This window comes from Nicotiana tomentosiformis, chromosome 7, assembly GCF_000390325.3.
Source record: "Nicotiana tomentosiformis chromosome 7, ASM39032v3, whole genome shotgun sequence".
NCBI classification, from domain to species: Eukaryota; Viridiplantae; Streptophyta; class Magnoliopsida; order Solanales; family Solanaceae; genus Nicotiana; species Nicotiana tomentosiformis.
The window spans coordinates 52823769-52850632 of record NC_090818.1 but is presented as its reverse complement, the minus strand read 5'-3'; positions in this window follow the sequence as shown (position 1 = coordinate 52850632).

Below are 26864 nucleotides of genomic sequence, written 5' to 3'. Positions count from 1 at the left end.
TTTACTTTGGGACTACGGAACGGTATTCCGGGAGATTCCCCTGCACATTTACTTTGGGACTACAGAACGGTATTCCGGGAGATCCCCCTGCACATTTACTCTGGGACTACGGAACGGTATTCCGGGAGATCCCCCTGCACATTTACTTTGGGACTACGGAACAGTATTCCGGGAGATCCCCCTGCTCATTTATGTTTGGGACTACGAGACGGTATCTCGGGAGATCCCCTGTTGTGTTTCTGTGTACTGAGCTGTTACCTTCTATGATTCCATTGTTGTTAAATTTCAGCCTTTATTTTATTGCGGCATTAAACTCTATATTATTTTATTATATATTTACCAGTAGGGCCCTGACCTGTCCTCGTCACTACTCGACCGAGGTTAGGCTTGGCACTTACTGGGTACCGATTGTGGTGTACTCATGCTACTCTCTGCATATGTTTTTCGTGTGCAGATCCAGGTGCACCTTATCCGCCACACTATCAGTGAGCCGGGACAGCTTTGGAGACTTCAAGGTATAGCTGCCGCGTCCGCAGACCTCGGAGTCCCCTTCTACTCTTTCTCATGTCCATTATCTTTTGTATTTTCCTTGTTAGATTCTGATGTATAGATATACTAGATTTTTTTCTTCTGTAGGTTGTGATTCATGATGTTCCGGGTTTTGGGATTTGTTGTGTATTTTTGAATAGTTGGTTAAATTAATATTTTTAATTCATTATTCCGCAAAATGTTATGCTTACCTAGTTGTAGAGATTAGGTACCGTCACGAGTCATACGGAGCGGAAATTGGGTCATGACAGTTATGGTCAAGTCATTTGGGAATTGGTTAACCGGACCGACCCGAACCTGTTCAACGACTATTTTAATTTTTTAATTTTAATTTTATAAAGTTGACCGTTTGGCAACGGTCAACTGCCATTTTGACCGTTTGGCAACGGTCAACTGCCATTTTGACCGTTGCCCAACGGCTAATTTGCAAGAATAGCCCTTTTTGGGTATTTTTTCAAAAATAATACTTTTATTATTTACTAATTTAGCCCTTTAAAAAATTATAAATAGACCCCCCCTTCTTCTTCATTTCTTCACACATTTCTCAATTCTGAAACCCAAATTCTCAATTCAAGTTAAATCATGCCCCGTGCTTCTAGAGTGCGCTCATATGTTTGGGAACACTTTGAGGTGGTAGAAGAAAATGAAAAAGTTCACAAAGTAAAGTGCAAGAACTGTGGTCGAGTCTTAAATGTTCGTCAAAAGTGGGAGGACAGAGGTTGTTTAATGAGGCATATGAAGAGTTGTCTTGAGCGTCCTTCAGAAATTCGTATTTAAGTTGATTTGAGACAATTTGTGTTATTTTAAAATTATTAGACTTTTTTAAACTTAATGTTTTAGTTTGTTAGATTAATTTGAAGTATTATTATGCAATGAAATTTTGAAATGAAATTATGAAAGTCTTTGAAATTTGATCCTTACATATCAAGTTATCAACACTCCAGTACCAGACTTATACTATAAGTTATTATTTTTTTTCATGTTTATTGTATTATCTTAAATTCGTAATGAATTTTTCAAATATAAGGCTTTTTAAACCTTTGAAATTTATTCAAACATTCTTTTTATACGTTAGTTTTTAGTGTTTTACCTTTTTACTTTATCTTAATATAAATTACTATTGTTATACAAAATAATAAAAAAAAATTAAATAAGCCCGGCCTGGCACATTAGGCCCAGAACCGTTCCGGTTAAATTTTGCACCGGGGATGCCCGGAACCGGTAAACCCCGTAAAATATAAACGGAAACCGGCCCAATAACGAAACCGTCCGATTCCCTTTTCCTCTACCCCCAACCGGCTCGGTCGGCCCCGTGACACCTATAGTGTAGCGGTACTTCAAACTCCAATGACCAATTGCACTTACTTTTATTTACTTTTTGTTAAAAAATAATGCAAAAGGAAGAAGAAAGTTCGTAATTTTTGTGAGAAAAATATGAGGGAATGACTAGATATTTATAACCAACAGGGTGGGTTCAAACGAAGAGGTACAACCCTTTCAGGTGATCTTTCGCGTAAAACGGCTATTACGAAAATAGTTATTTACGCAAAATAAAAAGGGCAAATTATAAAACGGGAGGAAAAATTAAATTATCATTACGAAAATAATATTAATATTAACAAATAAATTTGGTCCCATTAAATCTCTTTTTCTCCTTCAATATAAAATAATGTTCCTTTGTAAAGGATAAAAATTTAAATTTTATTTTATTTCCATTTCCCAATCATACCATTTTTTAGCCAAAAACCCAACGTCACTTTCATCACAAGAATAGTTTTATGCGTCATTTTGGTTCCAAACTCACCATAATTGGTAGCGAAGGCGTAACTAGAATCAAGATTATTTAGAGATATATAAAGATGTTGATCATGTAACCAAAGCTTCTTGTGTCATCGGCATCAGTAGAGATGGGTTGTCGGCCTCACCGGTTATAGGGTTACATGCAGGGGCGGACACACATTCAACGAAATGGTGTCACGCGATACCGGTTCGTCAGAAAATTATATTAAATATATATGTTATTATTGTGAGAAAACGAATACCTAGAAGAAAATGATACCACTTGACACAGATTGTCTCCTGACGCGTTGGTTATGTGCCTGATTTTGCTTATGACTCAAAAAAAATAATTGACTAAAACTATTTATTATCTAGAAGTATGATAATTACAGCTATTTATTTTCGCTCTTCTATAAATTTCGACATAACTTACAAATTTTTTTGTGTACGACCGGTTGCATGGCTCTCCAAACTAATAGTAGCAACTAAAGAACAAAGACAGCCATAAAAATCAAGAAATCGTGGTCCTCTACAATCTATTTAGATATTTGTCCCATTCAATATATCTGTCAAATGCTTCACTTATCAACTGCTGAAGCATTCCACTTTATTTTGTTTGATGAGTGAATAAAGTTAAACATGATTGGAGCATAAAACACGAGAGTTGTGAGTTCGACCAATGGCAGGTTTTCAAGCTAGTGGCGTATGTTTCACAAACAGACACCGATTTGTTTAATTTTGAATTCTTTTAATCAAACGTCATTAAAAATGGTTTTAAATTTTTTGCAAACTGATCATCCACTTCGAATATGTTTTTAATTTTTGCAAAAATTGAAAATAAAATTTCCCCAATAGTGTTTAGTTGGATAATTCTTTGCAAAAATAATATATCAACTTTTTTTCCAACAGTTCCTAAATTAAAACAATGAATTTATACAAACACGTCGGGAAACAACATAACGATAAGTTTGATCCTAACCTTCCAATTGTTATTTCAACAAAAGCTAGCCACTCGAATCTCGGTTATCATAGTTTCTGTATGATTTTGTATTATTTGTGATAAGAAAACGGATTTAACTCAATCCCAAAGATTACTTTAGGAAGTGCTGATTGTTTAAGATTATTCAAAGAAATCATTTCTTTCTTCCACAACCGATGTGGAATTCAACATACTAAATATGAATTATAAAAGGATATTGCGTCCATCTAAGTGGCATGTCCAACTAGGTTTGCCTCAAGTCAATTGACTTTGTTGAAGAGTGAATTAAACATATGTCCTAACAAATTAAAGTTATTAGTTTAAAAATTGTACGAAGATACAATAAGACGCAAACTTTTGCATTAAATATTTCTAATATATTGATTACAACGAAATTTAACTCTTCCCTAATAAAATAAGACATTATATTTAGGACACTATTTATTCTGCTTGTGTCAAAATCCTGCTCGCGGTTTTTGGGTAACAAAAAACTATAGGGATCAATGATCATAATGGCAAGCGGGTCTTCTAATAATAATAACTATACATAATGGGTGCTCTTTCGTACATGTGAAATGATTCTTTGATAAAAATAGGATAATTGTCAACTTTGTGTATAAAAGCAGGATAATTGTCAACTTTGTGTATATAATAGGTATTTAGTACAATCAAACTTATTTTTCACATGTTGCGAGAGATGTTGTTGGAATTTTACTGCCTTCCTTAATTTTTAACTAGTTTTCTTTTGTTGCTTTGTCCCTCTTTCAAAAAAGAAAAAAATATTTTTTTATGAAACAAGCCAAAGCGATTAAGGGTATGTTTGGAAAACCACCTGGCAATTAGAATTGGTGTAATTATTAGGGTAATAATTACACAGCCTAGTAATTACACTATATAGTATTTACAACGACTTATTTGTGTGTCATAACGTAATTACAGTGTAATTACAAGCGTACTGTTTGGTTGCATAAGTATAATTACATAGTTAGATTAAATTTTAAATGAAGTAATTATTAAAACTTAATAATAAATATATGCTTATAAATGATATTAGATTTGGTATTTAAGATGCATATTTTTTTCTTGAATATACATTAATTAGTAATTATATATTTATAACTAATATTGTAAAAATAATTGATATATATTTTAAATTAATAATATTTAATTTAACTAATTATAAAAAAAAATATTTTGTAAGAACATCTGGAATGCATGTTTGATAAAATAAATTAAAATTATAAATATAATTTCATAACTTTATTCAAATATTTGACAAAGCTAACTTATCAATTCTAACTAAAAAATGAACAACATGCCATATGAAATAACAAGCCAATACTACTAAAACAAGTAAATTAGAACATAAATATAACATAATTTCAAAATAAAAATAAATAAATTGTTTAACATATTTCAAATTCCAACATAATAAAAATAAGTTACAATACAACTTAAGATTATGAAACATAATAAGTTTATAACCTCACTCAATAACGAAATTGTACTTTATGACATTGCTCATCATATGTCAAGTTTGTTAATGACTCATTATTTCTAATATTAGGAGGTATAATTTCAAAAACTAAAATAATAACGCAGTTACACTAAATGAAGAAAATAAAACAAATAAGAAATAAAATATACGAACAATTACATGAAATCACAAGAAGTAAGGTAGAGAAATAAAAGATAAATAATGAATAAGTAAAATTTAAAAGTAAATAAAAAAATAAAAATAATGGAAATAAAAAATTCTAAAGAAAATAAATTAAAAATAAAAACAAAAAAGAAAGAAATTAAAAAGTAACCTTGTAATTAGATAGTGTAATTACCACCAATTCTCACCCCTCCCCCTCCCCCCTTCCCTTGAGAATTGGAGAGTATAATTACACCTCTCCAATTACACTCAATTACATGATGACCAAGTAATTATTTGCCAGACAAATATGCCAAACTGTATAATTACTTCAAATTACACTCAACTCCATTTCTTAGGTGATTTTTCAAAGGGATTTTTACCTTCTTATACACTATTTAAAACTTTATTAACCTCCCTACTCAAGTTTCAATTTAATTACAGAGGCATATATAATTTACCAATTATATACATTTTAGGAATTTAATGAGAATCAATTAACTCCTATAATCTCTCGATTTCTTATACATTTTATTAGGGAATGTACTACATAATTTAGTTGGTTTTATTGGTTATTATTTTCTCTATTTTGTAGATGTTAGCTTCATTTTCTGTAAAAACAAATTGTATATGTTATGTCTAGTTGTTACTTTCTTATTTTTTGCTCTAAACATAATTTTATCAGTGCATTTGTAGCTTCAATGTAATCAGTTGTTATATATGTTTACTAATTTTGTTACTTACATGTATGCAATGTATTTATGTCTTTCTGATTGTAGCTAAATTATAGTAGAAATGTATTTATTTTGTTTTTTGGTCTTCAAACAAGTTTTATTAACTTACTGTTTCTTTTGGTGCAGAATCGAACATTTATAGCCTATTACTCAAAATCATGTTATTAGGGGATGTACTACTTGATTTAGTTGGTTTTATTGGTTATTAGTTGCTCTATTTGTAGATGTTAGTTTCATTTTCTGTAAACAAATTGTATATATTATGTCTTGTTGTTACTTCCTCATTTCTTGCTCTAAACATAATTTGTAACTTTAATGTAGTCAGTTGTTATATATGTTTACTAATTTTGTAACTTACTTATATGCAATGAATTTTTGTCTTTCTGATTGTAGCCAAATTGCAGTAGAAATGTATTTATTTTATTTTTTGGTCTTCAAACAAGTTTTATTAACTTATTGTTTCTTTTGGTGCAGAATCACACATTTTTTGCACCACATGATGTTGATTATGTCATCACTAAGTTTCAGACATTATCCGACCCTATTGTTCCTGGCCAAATCAAGGTGTTATTATCTGAAAATGGGTTAAAATTATTTAAGAAGACATGTTTTGGGCATTTTCTTTCCCTGCCCAAAATATATATCCAAAATCAAGCAATTCACCTTCTCATGAAGCATGAATTGGACGCATCCGATTCTGATTTTTTTACATCAAAGATAAAGGGTGAGAGGCTGAATGTAACGACCCGGCCGGTTGTTTAGAGCTCTAGCGCATCATTCGGCGATTTGAGGCCATGAGTAGCTTCACTTCAGATATTATGACTTGTACGTGTGGTCGGAATTGAAATTCGGAAAATTCGGAGTTGATTTGGAGAGAAAATTCTAATTTCAGAATCTTTAAGTTGGAAGAGTTGGCTAAGGGTTGATTTTTGAGTAAACGAACTCGGAATCGGGATTTGAAGGTTCCAACAGGTTCGTATGATGATTTTGAACTTGAGCGTATGTCCGGATCGGGTTTTGGATGACCCGAGAGCATTTCGGCGCCTATTGTGAAAAGTTGGCATTTGGAAGAATTTCATAAATTTGGGTCGAAGTGCATTTCAATGTTATTGATGTCCGTTTGGGATTCCGAGTTTGGGAATAACTTCGTATGATGATTCTGGCCTTAGGGGCGCATCCGAAAGTGGATTGGAAGGTCCTTAGGTCATTTTGGGGTCATTTCGCGAAATTTGCGAATTTAAAGGTTTATGAGAAATTTTGACCGGGAGTGAACTTTTTGATATCGGGGTCGGATTTCGATTCCAGAAGTTGGAGTGGGCCCGTAATATCAATTATGACTTGTGTGCAAAATTTGAGGACAATGAGACATGATTTGATATGTTTCGGCATCGAATGTAGAAGTTTGAAGTTCTAAAGTTCATTAAGCTTGAATTGGGATGCGATTCATGGTTTTGGCATTGTTTGATGTGATTTGAGGCCTCGAGAAAGTTTGTGTCATGTTTTGGAACGTGTTGGTATATTAGGTTGAGGTCACGAGGGTCTCAGGTGGATTCCAGATGGTTAACGGATCAAATTTTGGACTAAAGGAATGATGAGGCAGTTGGTATCTGGTGTAACCGCACCTGCGAGGTTTTGGGCATAGAAGCGGAATTGGCTGGGGAAGGCTGGGACCGCAGACGCGATCAAGTTCCACAGAAGCGGGACTATACCTGTGCACAAAGAGCCGCAGAAGCGTGGGCGCAGATGCGCATGAGGGCCGCAGAAGCGGCCAATGACCTTGGCTTGGTTCCTCGTAGGTGCGAGACTGGAGCCGTAGAAGCGGTTGTCGTAGAAGCGACCTTTGCACCACAGAAGCGGAATTCGTGCTGGGCGGTGAGGTTTCTTTAAAACAGGGTTTAGGCCCATTTTCTTCCATTCTCTCTTGGTTGGGCGATTTTCGGAGAGCTTCTAGTGGGGGATTTTCATCATCTATGTCAAGGTAAGATATTCCCAACTATTGTAAGTTAAATATATGGTTTTTATACAGATTTAAGCATGGAAATTTTGTAGAAATTTGGGATTTTGAAGAAAAACCTAGAAATTGGCATTTTTAGATTTTGACCACGAAATTTGATATGGAATTGGGAACAAATTATATATTTGAGTTCGTGGTTTTACGAGTAGAGTATATCTTCGAATATTTTTGGAATCCGGGCCGGGCACGTGGGCCCGAGGGTTGACTTTATCGACTCTTCAAGCGAAGTGAAAAATTATTATAAATTATTTTATTATGAGTATTAGAGTATATATTTATGGATTTGCACATTTATTGACTAGTTTTGGAGCGACGTGCATCGATTTGGGGTGTTAGAATGGTGTTGGAGCCGGATTATGAAACTTCGGGGCAAGGTAAGTCTCATGTCTAACTCTATGAGGGGGAAACTACCCTTAGGAGTTGTAATTGATAACTGCTACTTTTTACGGGGGCTACGTACGTACGAGGTGAGGAGAGTCCGTACGTAGCTAGATTCATGCTATTGTCCGTGTAGACTTAGGTTCACACCATGTTGTACTTGCACTATAGAGATTATCTTTGCTCGTTTAATTCTTTTATTTTGCATTATGACTCGAGACTAGACATGCGTAGAGCGATAGACTCGTTATTGTAGAGACTTCACGAGTTTCATGATTAGTCACGAAACAATTGTACTCCTCTTATGAAATTGTGTCCGTGATATATATATATATATGTATGTTTCATTGAAACTTTTTTCGTTAAAGAAATTATAACTCACACGTTTATTCGTGAGTGAGGTCAAGGACTCGTTAAATCTTCTTATTCTAATGGGATCGGGCCGTTCGTCTCGGTAGGATTTATGCACCACACTCTCATGAGAGTGGGCCGTTCATCTCGGTACGTTAATGGATGCATCTATGGTTTGTGTTGTTCGACCCTCAGCAATGCACATATTATGATGGGATCGGGTCGTACGCCTCGACATTTCTATAAAATATCCTCATGAAATCGTGTGTAACATTTGGCAAGAAGCTAGTGTATTTGTGAGTTCTTCATGATTTGAAGTATAACGACCAATTTTGGTGAGGTCCACTATATATTTATATATATGCTCCAGTTGAGGAGGAAATTTGCTAATTGAGAGCTTGAGCCTATTGTAAAGAGGAGAATTGTACCACATATTTATACTTGTTTATTTTATTTATTTACTCTTGTCTCATATTTGTTCACCTCTTTACTATACTTGATATTATTGGATCACTAATGAGTGTCGATGTCGACCCCTCATCACTACTCCTCCGGAGTTAGGCTAGATACTTACTGGGTACACGTTGATTTACGTACTCATACTATAGTTGCTGCACATTTTTGTGCAGGTACTTTTATGTCTGGTGGTCCTTTAGGCGCGGAGGCGCGGATGATGTGGGGACTTACCGTGAGCTGTATTTCATGTTATGATCTGCAGCCAGCAGGGTCTCCTTCAGAGTTATTTATATTTTCCTGTCCAATTTGTATTCTGGACAGATGCTGTATTTTATTTTACTTCCTAGTAAATGCTCATGCACTTGTGACACCAGATTTTAGGGATGATTATGGGTTGCTCCGTATTGTTGTTCTGAAGATATTATCATTTACTCTATAAAATTTTATCTCTTACTATTTAATTGAAGGAAATTCACGATTTCAAATATACTAAAATGAGTAATTTAGTTAAACTTTTATTGTTGGCTTGCGTGACAGTGGTGTTAGGCGCCATCACGACCTTTAATGAATTTTGGGTCGTGACAACATGATATCAGAGTGTTAGGTTCACTTAGGTCTCACGAGTCATGAGAAAATCTAGTAGAGTCTTGCGGATCGGTACAGAGACGTCTGTATTTATCTTCGAGAGGCTACAAGACCATTAGGAGCACTTCCATTTGTGATTCCTCTTCGTGCGGTTTGATTTCCTTGAGACTTATGCCTTTATTTCCTTCCTACTCGATCTTATGCGACGTGAAATGCTTGTTAGCAATTGAGAATTGAGTGGCACTACAGATGTAGTGCAGGATGTTTCTCCCTGCATATTCGATTGGGCTAATACCATTGCCTTGCGGAAGGATGTTCTTTTGTTCCAGCTCAGTATCGGTATTTTCTATGGTTTTGAGACTGTGCACGGGTTGCTACGATGTCTATGAGTTGTTATAGCACAATATTGATGTAATGATAGTATACTTGTCTACGTGTCGGGACAGTGAATGATTCGAAAGGAGGTTTTTCTCAATGCATGATTCAGAGGATCAGTGTTTTATTTCCGACGGAGGAAATACAATCGGACTACGAATGCTCAGGTTTGGGTCGATGGGGTAACAAGACTTGGTATTTTCTATCGTGGTGGAATCTTCATCCGTGACGTGGTGTCGTCATCCTTGATTAAATGTGTTAAGCTCGCCGGTGTGATGGCCTTCTTCAAAATCGCCTTTAGGGTAGAGTATTGTGAATGGTTCTGGGGAAGCGAGTGTCAGAGATCGCGGTGTGCTGTGGTTCAGAATCGAATCGGTGTTCCTAGTGTTGATGGCTCGAGAAGGATCATTTAGAGGAATGTGTGCTATATTTGGCCTTGTCGATTCGTGTCCAGGCTTTGGGAAGACTCAGAGTTTATGCTTCGTATAGATGTGGTGTACAAGGAAAGTGATTCAGCCGGGTGCTTCCCTGAGAGAGTTCATGTGCTAGTAGAGCCTTGGAGTTTGATCATATTTGGGAACAAGTCAGAGTGGGTGACTCTCAACAACGGTCCTAGTGGATTCAAAAATTTAAAGTGCAGTGCCTAAGGATTTCGAGTCTGTAGTATAATTAAGTATCGAGCATTGCAGCGGATTTCAAAAAAGGGGCTTGGACTGTTCTATGTTATCATCGGTCTGCGGTGTAGCACTGGAGGAATGAGAGAAAAATAATTTCAGATTCATAAAGGAAATATCACAATAGGTGTACCAGTTGAAGATTGGAATGTGCGCACAAGGATGGTATGAGATGGTTTGTGGGTTTTGAGACAACGTGGTCCTGTGAAATAGGGTCCTTATGGATGAGTGCGAATTGGGTTCGTCATGTTTTGAATGGAGCTATTATTATTCCTTATTAAAGTTCGGAGTAAATTAGAAGAAGTAGGACCGGTTAGCAATGGTTGAGTCGGCATGATGGTGGCAATGATTAGTTGCTTCAACGTGTTAAGTTTTACAGGTGGTTGTGGCGGTACGTGCGAGGCTTGACGGCCACCATAATTGATTTTACTTGGAGGCATTCGAATTATTATGGCATGTTATGTGTAGATGGATCCCGGAAGAGTCATGGTGGTTTAGACCACTACTTGGGGTTGTATTCTCTGCGATTATGAGAATTCGGTTGTGTGTTGCAATGGTTCTCCTTAAATGAGTTAAGTGAAAGGTTGCTATATGACACGGTGTTTTTGCTATATGACACGGTGTTTACTCTATTAGTGGGTCTGGGGTTATTATGGAATTCTTGTACTCTCATGTATTGGCATGTTAGGTGCAGTGAGAGGCATAGAAATCGGAAGCTGAGGATCGAGGTTACGGCTCGGTGTTGACAAGAATGTCACGAGCTCGGACGAGCAGGAAGGAATTCAGATGGTTAGAATAAGATGGTATTGTCCTTAGCGTCACCTGAGATCGGTGCCCTTTGTAAGAGGCCTTGTGTACTGATTTGTGGACCCTTGAGAGGTTAATTGCCCAAGCATGGTATGGTCATAATCGATTTGGGGTCCGTTGATGGGTCCAAATATGGACGTGTACTCGACACCAGCCTGGGTGTGTTCGTTCAACATAGCATTCCGTATGGAAGAGTATTCGGGCGTGGGATGTTAATTTCGCCGCAAGCTATTTTTTGTAATACTCTATTGTGCCATATGGGTTGTGAGACGACTTGGTTATTTGTACAATGTGTTGAGGTCCCGCGTAGCGATGGTGTTATGTGAGCAGGATAACCCTCGAGATGCAGATCATATATCACACCTCAGTTGTGCTGGAGTTTTATAGCGTATGACGCAACCCGTCTCCCCAGGATTTATATTATGCACTTGACGTGCTTATGGTTGATATTCGAGCATTTCATGATTATAAGCGTTATGACTCGATATGTGTTTTCCTTAGATTATTATATGTGTATCGGGTGGCACGCCGCCACAGGTATATTGTTTGGATTGTATGGCACGCCGCCACGGGTATGTTGTTTGGATCGGGTGGCAAGCCGTCACGGGTATCATGGTTGGATCGGGTTCCACGCCGCAACGGTGTCATGTGTAGATTGGGTTGCACGCTGCAACAATGGGAGGTGGAGTACAGTTCCCTATATCTATTCTCGTGTGTTTTGTCGCTCATTTTCTGAGGAAGGTTCATGATATCTTTTCAGTTGTTTAATTAGTTACGTAGGTTGAGTAGTTCTTTCCAGAGTTCGCTTTTCTTATGTATCACATTCGAGTTTGTAGCTTGTGGGCATATTGTGGCATCAATAGAGATTTTTGGCAGTATTTGAGGTGGCTTATTGCCTGAGCAACTTATACTGGGCGAGACGAGATTATTGGACCTGGGATCAGTGCGATCAGATTTATATGAACCATATTAAAGAGCAAATATCGTTATTTGGTTCATAATGAGGTAATGTTCTTGTCAAGAGGAGAAACTCAATGATTTATTGACTCGGAAATTGGTTATGAATTTCTACACATCTCTTCCGTCGTGACAGCATTGCAAGAGTTGGAACATGACTTTTATGTGTCATGAGGTGTGTCGCGTGTCACGACCCAATTTCACCTTTAGGTCGTGATAGCGTCCAACACTATAGCTAGGCAAGCCAACAAATAAATTAAATATATATCAATTATTTTTAGAATAATTTTCTAAGTAATTTTATTCTTTTACTAGCAACATTAAAGAGAATATAAAAGATACCGATTAATTTAAATTCAAGAAAAAAAGATACCAATTCTAAATTCTACCAATGTGTGTGTCAAGACCTGGTGTCACAAATGTATGAGCATCTAATAGATTATACGAAACTCCAAATACTGTCTGAAATAAAATAGACAGAATGTAAATACAAGAAGAGACATTGATAGTTGCAGAACGGCTCAGAAAGGCAGTTCACCACTACGCCTCTTGATAACGTGGGTATAAGATGATAGGTACTCCATTAGTACTTGCCTCAGGTCCTGCACAAAAAATGCAGCAAGTGTAGTATGAGTACGTAAACAACGTGTACCCAGTAAGTATCAAGCCTAATCTCGAAGTGGTAGAGACGGGATGATAGACTTTGACACTCACTAAGGGTCAACAGTAGTAAATAGAATGAAATAGAATTATTTAAATCAGCATGATTCACCAAGTTAATCAATAATTTTATTCAATTAGCGGAAATAATAAAAATTCTTCAAATGTAACAATTTCCAATCTATTAATTAAATCCACAAGCTACAAGAAAAATAGTAAGGTATCGTGTAATTATTATTATTATTAGGCACGATTTCTGCCGAGGTCGTACGGCCCGATCCAGAATGTCGTATACACTGCCGAAGCTAATTTCTCCCTCATAAGATTAGACAAGAGACTTACCTCGTTTTGCTCCAATTTAATCTACTAGTAGACCCTTTCCTTGATTATCCAACTCTGAATGGCTCGAAGCTAACCAAAAATAATTTGATACAGTTACCAAAAATTATAGAATCAATTTCATAAGAAAATACTATATTTTCAATTAAAAAATTAGAAATTAATTAAAAATTCGTCCGTGGGGCCCACGTATCGGAATCTGGCGAAAGTTACGAAATCCGACAACCCATTCAATTACGAGTCCAACCATACTAGTTTCACTCAAATATGACTCCGAATCGATACTAAAATCTCAAAAAATCGTTTCTATGAGATTTCCAAAATTTCAATCTCAAAACACTAATTAAATGGTGAAAACAATGATATATTCGTGTATATTGACCAAATCCGAGTGAGAATCACTTACCCCAATATCTTTCCTTGAAAATCTATCAAAAGTCACCTCTGCTCAAGCTCCAATTTGACAAAAATGGAGAATGGGACGAAGGCCCCTCCTTTATAGTTCTGCCTAGGCAGCCTTCGGAACTGCCTTGGTCATGGCCTCGATCATCGGCCTCGATCGTGGATTCGATCATGGCCCTCGAGCCTGGGCCTCAATTGGGGCTTCTATCATGGCCCTCGAGCCTGGGCCTTCGATCGTGACCCTCGAGCCCTGCCTTCGATCATGACCCTCGAGCATGGGCATTCGATCGTGACCCTTGATCATGGGACTTCGATCACGACGCTCGATCGTGGCCTCGATCCTGGGCTCGACCATGACTTCGATTTCAGCCCTGAATTTCCAGCATAAAGAAAAAATTGTAGTTGCTATTTTAAGTCCAACTTTTGATCCGTTAACTATCCGAAACTCACCTGAGGCCCTTGGGACCTCAACCAAATATACCAACCAATCCTAAAACATCATACGAACTTATTTGATACCTCAAATCATATAAAACAACGCTAAAACCACGAATCATGCTCCAATTCAAGCTTAATGAAACTTAAAATTTCCAACTTTTACATTCAATGTCGAAACCTATCAAATCAAGTTCGATTGACCTCAAATTTTGCATACAAGTCATAAATGACATAACAGAGCTATGAAAAGTTTCAGAACTGGATTCTGACCCCGATCTCAAAAAATCAACTCCCGGTCAAACATCCAAATTTAAATTCTTGTTTTAGCCATTTCAAGCCTAATTTAACTACGGACTTCCAAATAATATTTCGAACATGCTCCTAAGTCCAAAATCATCATACAGAGCTATTGGAACATTCAAATCTCGATTCCGGGATCGTTTTCTCAAAATGTTGACCGAAGTCAAACTTAGTATTTTAAGGCCAACTTAAGGAATCAAGTGTTCCGATTTCAACCTGAACACTTCCAATTCCCGAACCAACCATCCCGGCAAGTCATAAATTAATAAAAGCACATACGGGGAGTTTTATTTAGGGGAACTGGGTTCTAAAAGTCAAAATGACCGATTGGGTCATTACATTCTCCACCTCTTAAATAAACGTTCGTCCTCGAACGAGTTTAGAATTGTACCCGGAGTGCCGAATAAGTGTGGATATATGCTCTGCATGTTTTCCTCAGCCTCCCAAGTCGCTTCCTAGACTGGTTGGCCCCTCCAATGGACTTTTACTGCAGAAATCCTCTTGGACCTCAAGTGGCGAACCTGTTTATCAACAATGGCAACTGGTTCTTCTTCATAGCCCAAACTATTATCTAGTTGAAGTATGCTGAAGTCTAAACCATGTGATAGGTCGGCATGATACTTCCATAGCGTAGATACATGGAAAACTGGATGAACTCCTGATAGACTGGGAGGCAAGGCAAGCTCATAAGCAACCTCCCCAACTCTTCTCAACACCTCAAATGGGCCTATAAACCTTGGGCTCAATTTTCCCTTTTTCCCAAATCTCATGATTCCCTTCATCGGCGAAACTTTCAAGAGAACTTTTTCACCCACCATAAATGATAAATCACGCGCTTTCTGATATGCGTAACTCTTCTGTCTGGACTGTGCTGTATGAAGTCGCTCCTGAATTAACTTTACCTTTTCTAAGGCATCTTTCACCAAATCAGTACCATATAACTTAGACTCACCGGGCTCAAACCATCCGATGGGCGAACGACATCGCCAACCATATAAAGCCTCAAATGGAGCCATCTCGATACTAGATTGGTAATTGTTATTATAAGCAAACTCGGCCAAAGTCTAGAAACGATCCCACTGACCTCCAAAGTCAATCACACATTGTCCGCTCTGACTACCCGTCGGTCTGTAGATGAAAGGTTGTACTGAGCTCTACACGGGTCCCCAATTCACTCTGTACTGCTCTCCAGAAATGTAAAGTAAATTGAGGGACTCTATCTGATATAATAGAAATTGGCACACCGTGCAACCGAACTATCTCCTGAATATATATCTGGGCCAACCTCTCTGAAGTATACATAGTCATAATAGGAATAAAGTGTGCACACTTGTTCAACGTGTCGACAATGACCCAAACTACATCAAACTTCCGCAAGGTCCGCGGCAACCCAACTACAAAGTCCATAGTGATGCGTTCCCATTTCCACTTTGGTATAGTCATCTGCTGAAGTAGGCCACCTGGCCTCTCATGCTCATATTTAACTTGCTGGCAATTTAGACACCTAGCTACATACTCAATTATGTCCTTTTTCATTCGTCGCCCCCAATAATGCTGCCTCAGGTCACGATACATCTTCGTAGCACCTGAATAAATAGAATACCGATAACAATGTGCTTCTTCTAGGATCTTTTTCCTCAGTCCATCCACATTAGGAACACATAGACGATCCTGGAGCCGCAGAATACCATCCGCTCCAATAGTAACTTCTTTGGTACCACCTCATAGTACCGTTTCTCGAAGAATCATTAAGTGTGGATCATCATACTGGCGAGCCTTGATCTGTTCAAATAGTGAAGACTGAGCTACAACACATCTAATAACTCAGCTGGGCTCTAAAATATCAAACCTCACAAGTCGGTTAGCCAAGGATTGAATATCCAAAGCTAATGGCCTCTCATTTGCTGAAATGAAAGCCAAGCTACCCATACTCTATGCCTTTTTACTCAAGGCGTCTACAACCACATTTGCTTTGCCCGAATGATATAGGATAGTAATATCATAATATTTCAGTAATTCCATCCATCTGCGTTGCCTCAAATTTAGCTCCCTCTACTTGAACAAATGCTATAAACTGCGATGATCAGTGTAAACTTCACAAGACACCACATAAAGATAATGCCTCCAAATCTTAAGAACATGAACAGTCGCAGCTAACTCCAAATCATGTACCGGATAATTTTTTTCGTGGGGCTTCAGCTGACGTGAAGCATATGCAATAACTCGCCCTTCCTGCATTAATACACAACCCAAGCCAACGCGTGAAGCGTCACAATACACTATATACATCCCCGAACCGGAAGGCAACACTAACACTGGTGTTGTAGTTAATGTTGTCTTGAGCTTCTAAAAGCTCACCTCACAATCATCGGACCATCGGAACGGAGCAACCTTCTGGGTTAATTTGGTCAAAGGTGCTGCAATATATGAAAAACCTTTTACGAACCGACGATAATAACCTGCTAAACCCAGAAAAGTCTTGATCTCAGTCGCGGAAGTGGGACGATGCCAAATATGAACCGCCTCAATCTTTTTAGGATCAACCTTAATACCCTCGCCCGATACAATATGCCCCCAAAATGCTACAGACTCTAGCCAAAACTTTCATTTAGAGAACTTAACATATATCTTTTGTTCCCGCAGCGTCTGAAGCACCACTCTCATATGCTGCTCGTGCTCCTCCTTACTGCGCGAGTAGATCAAGATGTCTTCAATGAAGACAATGACAAACGAATCAACATATGTCCTGAATACCCTGTTCATCAAATCCACAAACGTTACCGGGGCGTTATTTAAACCGAAGGACATTACCATATACTCATAATGACCATATCTAGTCTGGAAAGCAGTATTCGGAACATCCAGATCCCGAATCTTCAACTGATGGTACCCGACCTCAAGTTGATCTTAGAGAACACCCTAGCACCCTAAAACTGGTCAAATAGATGATCAATACGCGGCAATGGGTACTTGTTCTTTATAATGACTTTGTTCAATTGACGATAATCAATACACATTCGCATCATTCTATCCTTCTTCTTCACAAATAACACCGGTGCACCCCAAGGCGATACACTTGATCTGACGAACCCTTTGGCTAGTAACTCCTCAATCTGTTCTTTCAATTCTTTCGGAGCCATGCGATACAGTGGAATAGATATAGGTTGGGTATTTGGAGCCAAGTCAATACAGGAATCAATATCACAACCAGGTGGCATGCTTGGAAGATCTGAAGGAAATACATCAGAGAACTCCCGAATTACATGCACTGAATCAATAGTCGGAGTCACTACAGTAGTATCCCAAACATAGGCTAGATAAGCCAAACAACCCTTCTCAACCATGTGTTGAGCCTTCATAAAAGAAATAACTCGATTAAATGCACTAACAGACGAACCCTTTCACTCCAGCCTAGGCAATGCTGGAATAGCTAAGGTAATAGTCTTGGCATGGCAATCTAGGATGGCGTGATATGGAGATAACCAGACCATGCCCAGGATAATTTCAAAATCGGTCATCTCAAGCAATAGGAGATCTGCTATAGTTTCATAACCACATAATGTAATAATACATAACCGGTATATCAGAATCATAATAATAGAATCGCCCACAGGAGTGGACACATAAATAAGAGTACTCAAGGACTTACGAGAAACACCCAAAAATTGAGCAAATAGAGATGACACATAGGAATATGTAGATCCTGGATCAAATAATACGGAGGCATCCTTGCCGCAAATAGAAATAATACCTGTAATCAGACCATCTGAGGCCTCTGCATTTGGTCTGGCCGAAAAAGCATAAAACCAAGCTGGAGCGCCAACTGGCTGGCCTCCGCCTGGCTGACCTCCACCTCTAGGACACCCCCTACCCACCTGTCCTCCACATATTGGTGGTCGGACGACTGGTGGAGAAACTGGTGCGGTAATCATAGGCTGTTGACCCTGCTGCATTGGTCTACCCCGAAGTCTAGGGTAGAATCTCCGTATGTGACTCGGATCCCCACACTCGTAACAACTCTTAGGTACGATAAGCTGCTGACTAGAAGTCTGGCCCTGGTGACCTGAATACCCACTGGAAGGACCCTGAATAACTGGTGGGCGATAAGAACTCTTTGGTATAGCACTGAAATAAGGTCGCACTGGAGCACCCCGAGGAGGCGGTACTAAACCGCTTATCTTTCATAACCTGCTCTCGGCTACGCTGACGCACACCCTCAATCCTCTGGGCTATCTCCACGACTAGCTTAAAAGAAGTACCCATCTCAACCTCTCGAGCCATAGTGGCCTGAATTCCAGTATGTAAACCCGCAACAAACCTCCGCACTCTCTCCGCCTTAGTAGGGAGTATCATAAGTGCATGGTGAGATAACTTAGAGAACCTCGCCTCATAATCGGGCACTGACATCTGACCTTGTTGGAGGTGCTCAGACTGAAACCGTAAATCTTCCCTCTGGGAGGGTGGAATATACCTGTCCAGAAAGATATGGGTGAACTTGTCCCAAGTCATGGGAGGAGAATCTGCCGGTCTGCCAAGAAGATAAGACTGCCACTATCTACGGGCTCTGCCCTCTAGCTGAAAAGTAGCAAAGTCTACCCCATGAGACTCCAATATCCTCATGTTGTACAGTTTATCCTTGCACCGATCAATGAAATCCTGGGAATCCTCATGTCGCTCACCCCCAAAGACAGAAGGATGTACTCTAGTCCATCTGTCCAATAGTTTCTGTGGATCAACGGCTACAACTGGCTGGGCTCAGGTGTAGCTGTTGCCACTGGCTGGGCTCTACCCACGGGTAGTGCACCCTGGGTTTGATATATAGCAGCTGCCTGCCCATGAGCCTGTGCGGTCAGAGTCTGTGCTCCCCCGCCCGACCTGAGTAATAGTGTCCATGAACCGTAGCATACAACTCATGGCATCTTGGAATTCCGGTGGAGATGTGAAATCCACCGGAGTTGGCTCTGCCACAGGCACCTCACCCTGTTCCTCAATAATGGGATTCTCTATTGGACCCAATGGCGGCATAACTGGAACAATCCTAGGACGTCCTCGCCCCCTACCATGGGATGGAGCCCTCCCTCTGCCTCGGCCTCTAGCAACTGGGGTAGTAGTTCTTCCCTGGTCTGGAACCTTATTAGAGCGCGTTCTCACCATTTGTGAGAGAATAAGAGAAAGATATTTAGTACTACATCAATTGCACAATGGAATACGAAGAAAGGTAGTTTCCTAACACCCTATAGCCTCTCGAAGATAAGTACAGACGTCTTCATACCGATCTGCAAGACTCTATTAGGTCTGCTCATAACTTGTGAGACCTACGTGAACCTAGTGCTCTGATACCATTTTGTCACGACCCAATTTCACCTTTAGGTCATGATAGCGCCCAACACTATATCTAGGCAAGCCAACAAATAAATTAAATATATATCAATTATTTTTAGAATAATTTTCTAAGTTATTTTATTCTTTTACTAGCAACATTAAAGAGAATAGAAAAGATACCGATTAATTTAAATTCAAGAAAAAAGATACCAATTCAAAATTTTACCAATGTGTGTGCCAAGACCTAGTGTCACAAGCGTATGAGCATCTAGTAGATTATACGAAACTCCAAATACTGTCTGAAATAAAATAGACAGAATGTAAATACAAGAAGAGACACTGGTAGCTGCAGAATGGCTCAGAAATGCAGCTCACCACTACGCCTCTGGATAACGTGGGTGTAAGATGATATGTCCTCCACTAGTACTTGCCTCAGGTCCTGCACAAAAAGTGCAGCAAGTGTAGTATGAGTACGTAAACAACGTGTACCTAGTAAGTATCAAGCCTAGTCTCGAAGTGGTAGAGATGAGATGGTCGACTTTGACACTCACTAAGGGTCAACAATAATAAATAGAATGAAATAAAATTATTTAAATCAGCATGATTCACAGAGTTAATCACTAATTTTATTCAATTAGCAAAAATAATAAAAATCCTTCAAATACAATAATTTCCAATCTATTAATTAAATCCACAAGCTGCAAGAAAAATATTAAGGTATCGTGTAATTACTATTATTATTAGTATCGTGTACACTGCCCAGGGACGTGCGACGCGATCCATAGATGCATATATCCTGCTGAGGGACGTTCGGCCCGCTCCACAAGATAGGAGGACATTTTCTTATGTACCTCCGGAATGAGAGTGTATTTATTAAAAGATTGATTCGAGAGGATGAACAATTTCTTTTAACAATTAAATAATTTAAACAGAAAATTAAGTATATAAGATTTTCATCTTTTACTATCTTCCTTAACATAAAGAATGCAATTTACACAAGTAATTCATGATTTGAGTCCTAACGACCCGAACTTTTAGCAAAAATAGTAGCTACGCACGGACTCTCGTCACCTCGTGCGTACGTAGCCCCCACAATTTCATAAGAAAATACTACATTTTCAATAAAAAATCTAAAATTAATTAAAAATTCATCTGTGGGGCCCGCGTATCGGAATCCGGTGAAAGTTACGAAATTCGACAACCCATTCAATTACGAGTCCAACTATACCAGTTTCACTCAAATCCTACTCCGAATCGATGCCGAAATCGCAAAAAATCATTTCTATGAGATTCCTAAAAAATTTCAAAATCAAAACACTAATTAATTGGTGAAAACAATGATATATTCGTGTATATTGACCAAATACGAGTTAGAATCACTTACCCCAATGTCTTTCCTTGAAAATCTATCAAAAGTCGCATCTGCTCAAGCTCCAATTTGTCAAAAATGGAGAATGGAACGAAGTCCCCTCCTTTATAGTTCTGCCTAGGCAGCCTTCGGAACTGCCTCGGTCAAGCCTTCGATCATGGCCTCGATACTCGGCATCGATCGTGGCTTCGATCATGGCCCTCGAGCCTGGGCCTTCGATCGTGACCCTCGAGCCCTACCTTCGATCATGACCCTCGAGCATGGGCCTTCGATCATGACCCTCGATCGTGGGACTTCGATCACGATGCTCGATCGTGGCCTCGATCTTGGGTCTCGATCCTGGGCTCGACCATGACTTCGATTTCAGCCCCGAATTTCCAGCAAAAAGGAAAAATTGCACCAGCTATTTTAAGTCCAACGTTTGATCCGTTAACCATCCGAAACTCACCCAAGGCCCTCGGTACCTCAACCAAATATACCAAGAAGTCCTAAAAAATCATACGAACTTATTTGAAACCTCAAATCACATAAAACGATGCTAAAATCACGAATCATGCTCCAATTCAAGCTTAATGAAACTTAAATTTTCCAACTTCTACATTCGATGTCGAAACCTATCAAATCAAGTCCTATTGACCTCAAATTTTGTACACAAATCATAAATAACATAACAGAGCCATGAAAGTTTTCGGAACTGGATTCTGACCCGGATATCTAAAAGTCAACTCCCCTCTCAAACTTCCAAACTTAAATTCTTGTTTTAGCCATTTCAAGCCTAATTTAACTACAGACTTCCAAATAAAATTTCGAACACGCTCATAAGTTCAAAATCACCATACAGAGCTATTGAAACCATCAAATCCCGATTTCGGTGTCGTTTTATCAAAATGTTGACCGAAGTCAAACTTAGTATTTTAAGGCTAACTTAAGGAACTAAGTGTTCCGATTTCAACCCGAACACTTCCAAATCTCGAATCAACCATCCCTGCAAGTCATAAATTAATAAAAGCACATACGATGAGTTTTATTTAGGGGAACAGGATTCTAATAACACATACGGTCATTACATTATGGGCATCAAATTCGTGAAATTTCGGCTATTATTATTAGAGGATGTTATTATAGTCATGTGAATTATGCGGTGCATGGTGTGAATTTAGCAAAGGTATGCAATCATGTATTGGTGCATCATGTAGTGATTGATACAGTGTTCGTATGTTTGAAACAGGCCTGGTAGAGAATTTCAAATGTTGGAAGTTGGCTCTAAGGTTTATTTGACTGAATAAAAGGGTGGATTTTTTAGACTGGCTCGAGATAATATACTCAACTGGGTTGTGGTAGCACAGTTAGGTGCACGAGGTGTTAAACAGTAATTTTGGACAACTCCAGAGCAATTCTTACCATGTTCGAAGACGAATATATGTTTAAGTGGGAGAGAATGTAACGACCTGACCGGTCATTTCGAGCTTTAGCACGTAATTCGAAGGTTTGAGGCCATGTGTATTATGACTTGTACGTGTGGTCGGAATTGAAATTCGAGAAATTCAGAGTTTATTTGGAGAGAGAATTCTAATTTCAGAGTCTTTAAGTTGGAGAAGTTGGCTAAGGGTTGATTTTTGAGTAAATGACCTCGGAATCAGGATTTGAAGGTTCCAAGAGGTTCGTATGATAAATTTGGACTTGGGCGTATGTCCAGATCGGATTTTGGATGACCCGAGAGCGTGTCGGCGCTATTGTGGAAAGTTGGCATTTGGAAGAATTTCATAAATTTGGGTCGAAATGCATTTCAATGTTATTGATATCCTTTTGGGATTCTGAGTCTGGGAATAACTTTGTATGATGATTCTAGTCTTAGGGGCGCGTCCGAAAGTGGACTGGAAGGTCCGTAGGTCATTTTGGGGTCATTTCACGAAATTTGCGAATTTAAAGGTTATTGGAAAAGTTTCACCGGGAGTGGACTTTTTGATATTGGGGTCGGATTCTGATTCCAGAAGTTGGAGTGGGTTTGTAATGTCAATTATGACTTGTGTGCAAATTTTGAGGACACCCAGACATGATTTGATAGGTTTCGGCATCGAGTGTAGAAGTTTGAAGTTCTAAAGTTCATTAAGCTTGAATTGGGATACGATTCATGGTTTTGACATTGTTTGATGTGATTTGAGGCCTCGAGCAAGTTCGTGTCATGCTTTGGGACGTGTTGGTATATTTGATTGAGATCCCGAGGGCCTCGGGTGGCCGGTGGTTAACGGATCAATTTTTGGACTAAAAGAATGATGAGGCAGCTGGTATCTGGTATAACCGCACCTGCGAGGTTTTGGCCGCAGGTGCGGAGCCGCAGAAGCGGCCAAGAGAGGGGTGCAGAAGCGGAACCGCAAACACGGTCAAGTTCCGCAGAAGCGGGACCGTACCTGCACACGAAGAGCCGCTGATGCATGAGCGCAGATGTGCATGAGGGCCTCAGAAGCGGCCGGCGACCTTGGCTTGGTTTCTCGCAGGTGTGAGACTTGGAGCCGCAGAAGCGACCTTCGCACCGCAGAAGCGGAATTCGTGTTGGGCGGTGAGGTTTCTTTAAAACGGGGTTTTGGCCTATTTTCTTCCATTCTCTCTTGGTTGGGCTTTTCGGAGAGTTCAAGTGGGGGGTTTCATCATCTATGTCAAGGTAAGTTATTCCCACCTATTGTAAGTTAAATAAATGATTTTAATACGGATTTAAGCATGGAAACTTTGTAGAAATTTGGGATTTTGAAGAAAATCCTAGAAATTGGTATTTTTAGATTTTGACCACGAAATTTGATATGGAATTGGGAACAAATTATATATTTGAGTTCGTGGTCTTATGGGTAGAGTATATCTTTGAATATTTTCGAAATCCGGGTACGTGGGCTTGAGGGTTGACTTTATCGACTTTTCGAGCGGAGTGGGAAATTAATATAAATTGATGTTTTATGAGTATTAGAGTATATATTTATGAATTTTCACATTTATTGACTAGTTTTGGAGCGACGTGCATCGATTTAGGGTGTTAGAGTGGCGTTGGAGCTGGATTATGGAACTTCCGGGCAAGGTAAGTCTCTTGTCTAACTCTATGAGGGGAAAACTACCCCTAAGAGTTGTAATTGATAGCTGCTACTTGTTACGGGGGCTACATACGTACGGGGTGAGAAGAGTCCGTACGTAGCTAGATTCATGTTATTGTCCGGGTAGACTTAAGTTCACACCATGCTGTACTTGCACTATAAAGAATATCTTTGCTCGTTTAATTTTTTATTTTGCATTATGACTCGAAACTAGACATGCATAGAGTGATAGACTCATTATTGTAGAGACTTCACGAGTTTCATGACTAGTCACGAAACAATTGTACTCCTCTTATGAAATTGTGTCCGTGATATATATATAGGTATGTTTCATTGAAAGGTTTTTCGTTAAAGAAATTATAACTCACACGTTTATTCGTGAGTGGGGTCAAGGACCCGTTAAATCTTCTTATTATAATGGGATCGGGCAGTTCGCTTTGGTAAGATTTATGTACCACACTCTCATGGGAGCGGGCCGTTTGTCTCAGCAGGTTAATAGATGCATCTATGGTTCGTATCGTTCGACCCTCGGTAGTGCACAAATTTTGATGGGATCGGGTCGTACGCCTCGGCATTTCTATAAAATATCCTCATGAAATCGTGCGTAACATTTGGCAAGAAGCTAGTGTATCTGTGAGTTCTTCATGATTTGAAGTATAATGACCCATTTTGGTGAGGTCCACTATATATTTATATATATGCTCCGGTTGAGGAGGAAATTTTCTAATTGAGAGCTTGAGCCTAATGTAAATAGGAGAATTGTATCACGTATTTATACTTATTTATTTTATTTATTTACTCTATCTCATATTTATTCACCTCTTTACTGTACTTGATATTATTGAATCACTAGTGAGTATCGATGTCGACCCCTCGTCACTACTCCTCCGGGGTTAGACTAGATACATAGTGGGTACACGTTGATTTACGTACTCATACTACACTTGCTGCATATGTTTGTGCAGGTACTTTTATGTCTGGTGGTCCTTTGGGTGCGAAGGTGCGGAAGATGCGGGGACTTACCGTGAGCTACATTTCATGTTACGATCCGCAGCCAGCAGGGTCTCCTTCAGAGTTATTTATATTTTCCTGTCCAATTTATATTCCGGACATATGCTGTATTTTATTTTACTTACTAGAAATGCTCATACACTTGTGACACCAGATTTTAGGGATGATTATGGGTTCTTCCATATTATTGTTGTGAAGATATTATCATTTACTCTGTAAAATTTTATCTCTTACTATTTAATTGAAGGAAATTCATAATTTTAAAAATACTAAAATGAGTAATTTAGTTAAACTTTTATTGTTGGCTTACCTGACAGTAGTGTTAGGCGCCATCACGACCTTTAATGGATTTTGGGTCGTGACACTGAACTTTGGGTTGAGGGAGTTTGCCCTTATCACTGGCCTTAGATATTTTACAGAAGTAACGAACTTTGGTTACACAACTAAGTATGACAGTAAAATAATGAGGAGCTATTTTTCGAACTAGGAAAAAGTTGAGAAGTCATACTTGAAACGAATTGTAACCAGCCGTAGTTGGGTGAAGGATGAGTTTGCAGTCAAGCTGTGTATTCTCTATCTGATAGAATTCTTCCTCTGCCCTTCAGAGAAAGATAATGGTTTGATAGACCATTTTCGGTTCTACTTGGTGGACTCGGGGCAGTATGCGAATTTCGCATGGGGTATCAAAGGTTATACACAATTGCTTCAGTTCGTTAGGCACAAGCTCAACCCTTCTGTGCATTTTTATCTCATTCGAGGTTTTGCACTCGCTATGAAAATATACTTGTATGAGTGTTTCTCTACAGTCAACACAGAGATAGCTACAATGGTTGGCAATTCGATCCTCAACATACTTAATTGGACAACTAGTAAGGACAAGATATGACTATATGCATTAAAAGATAGAATTATCAAACCATCATGGATCAAGGTAAATATTTTTCACTTCTGGACAGACAATTTAATACAAATTATCTACATATTTTATACATATTATGACTAGGTCCCTCACATTTTATTTTCACTCAGTTCACCAACATGCTTGAAGCCCCAGAAGAGCTTTCAAGAATGAATTTTTCAGACAAAGTTACATACATCCTTGAAGAAGTTAAAACAAAGGCCGAGCAATCGACATATGCTCCATCTCCATCTGGACATAAGTAGGCAATGGGAATAGATGACAAGAAAGATATTGTGAAACAATTAAAAAAATTAAGAAAAGATGTTGATAAGGTAACTTCTTAAGATAATCCTACTTGGTTTCTTTAATTTATGTTATGCAAATTATTTCTTCAACTCTTTCTATTTTAATAGGTAGGTCGGTTCAGACCTTGGAACCTTCAAGAAATAGGTATATCTAATTCTTGATTTTTAGTCTTTTATATATATATATATATATATATATATATATATATATATATATATACATTATAACAATTTTTTGTTCTTTAGGTATTTCAATAACTAGGTAGCATTCGATTGCTACTCAATGATTCCATCAAATCTGTGTTACAGACAATAAAAAGTCAACAGGATATAAACATTGATGCTAAGGTTTAATTCAAAATATATTCATTTTGGACAACAATTTTTATCATGTTTATGTTTATAATAACATTCATAAAGTACATAGCCTAACAAATTCCCAATGCTCTTTACTGGTAGTTCT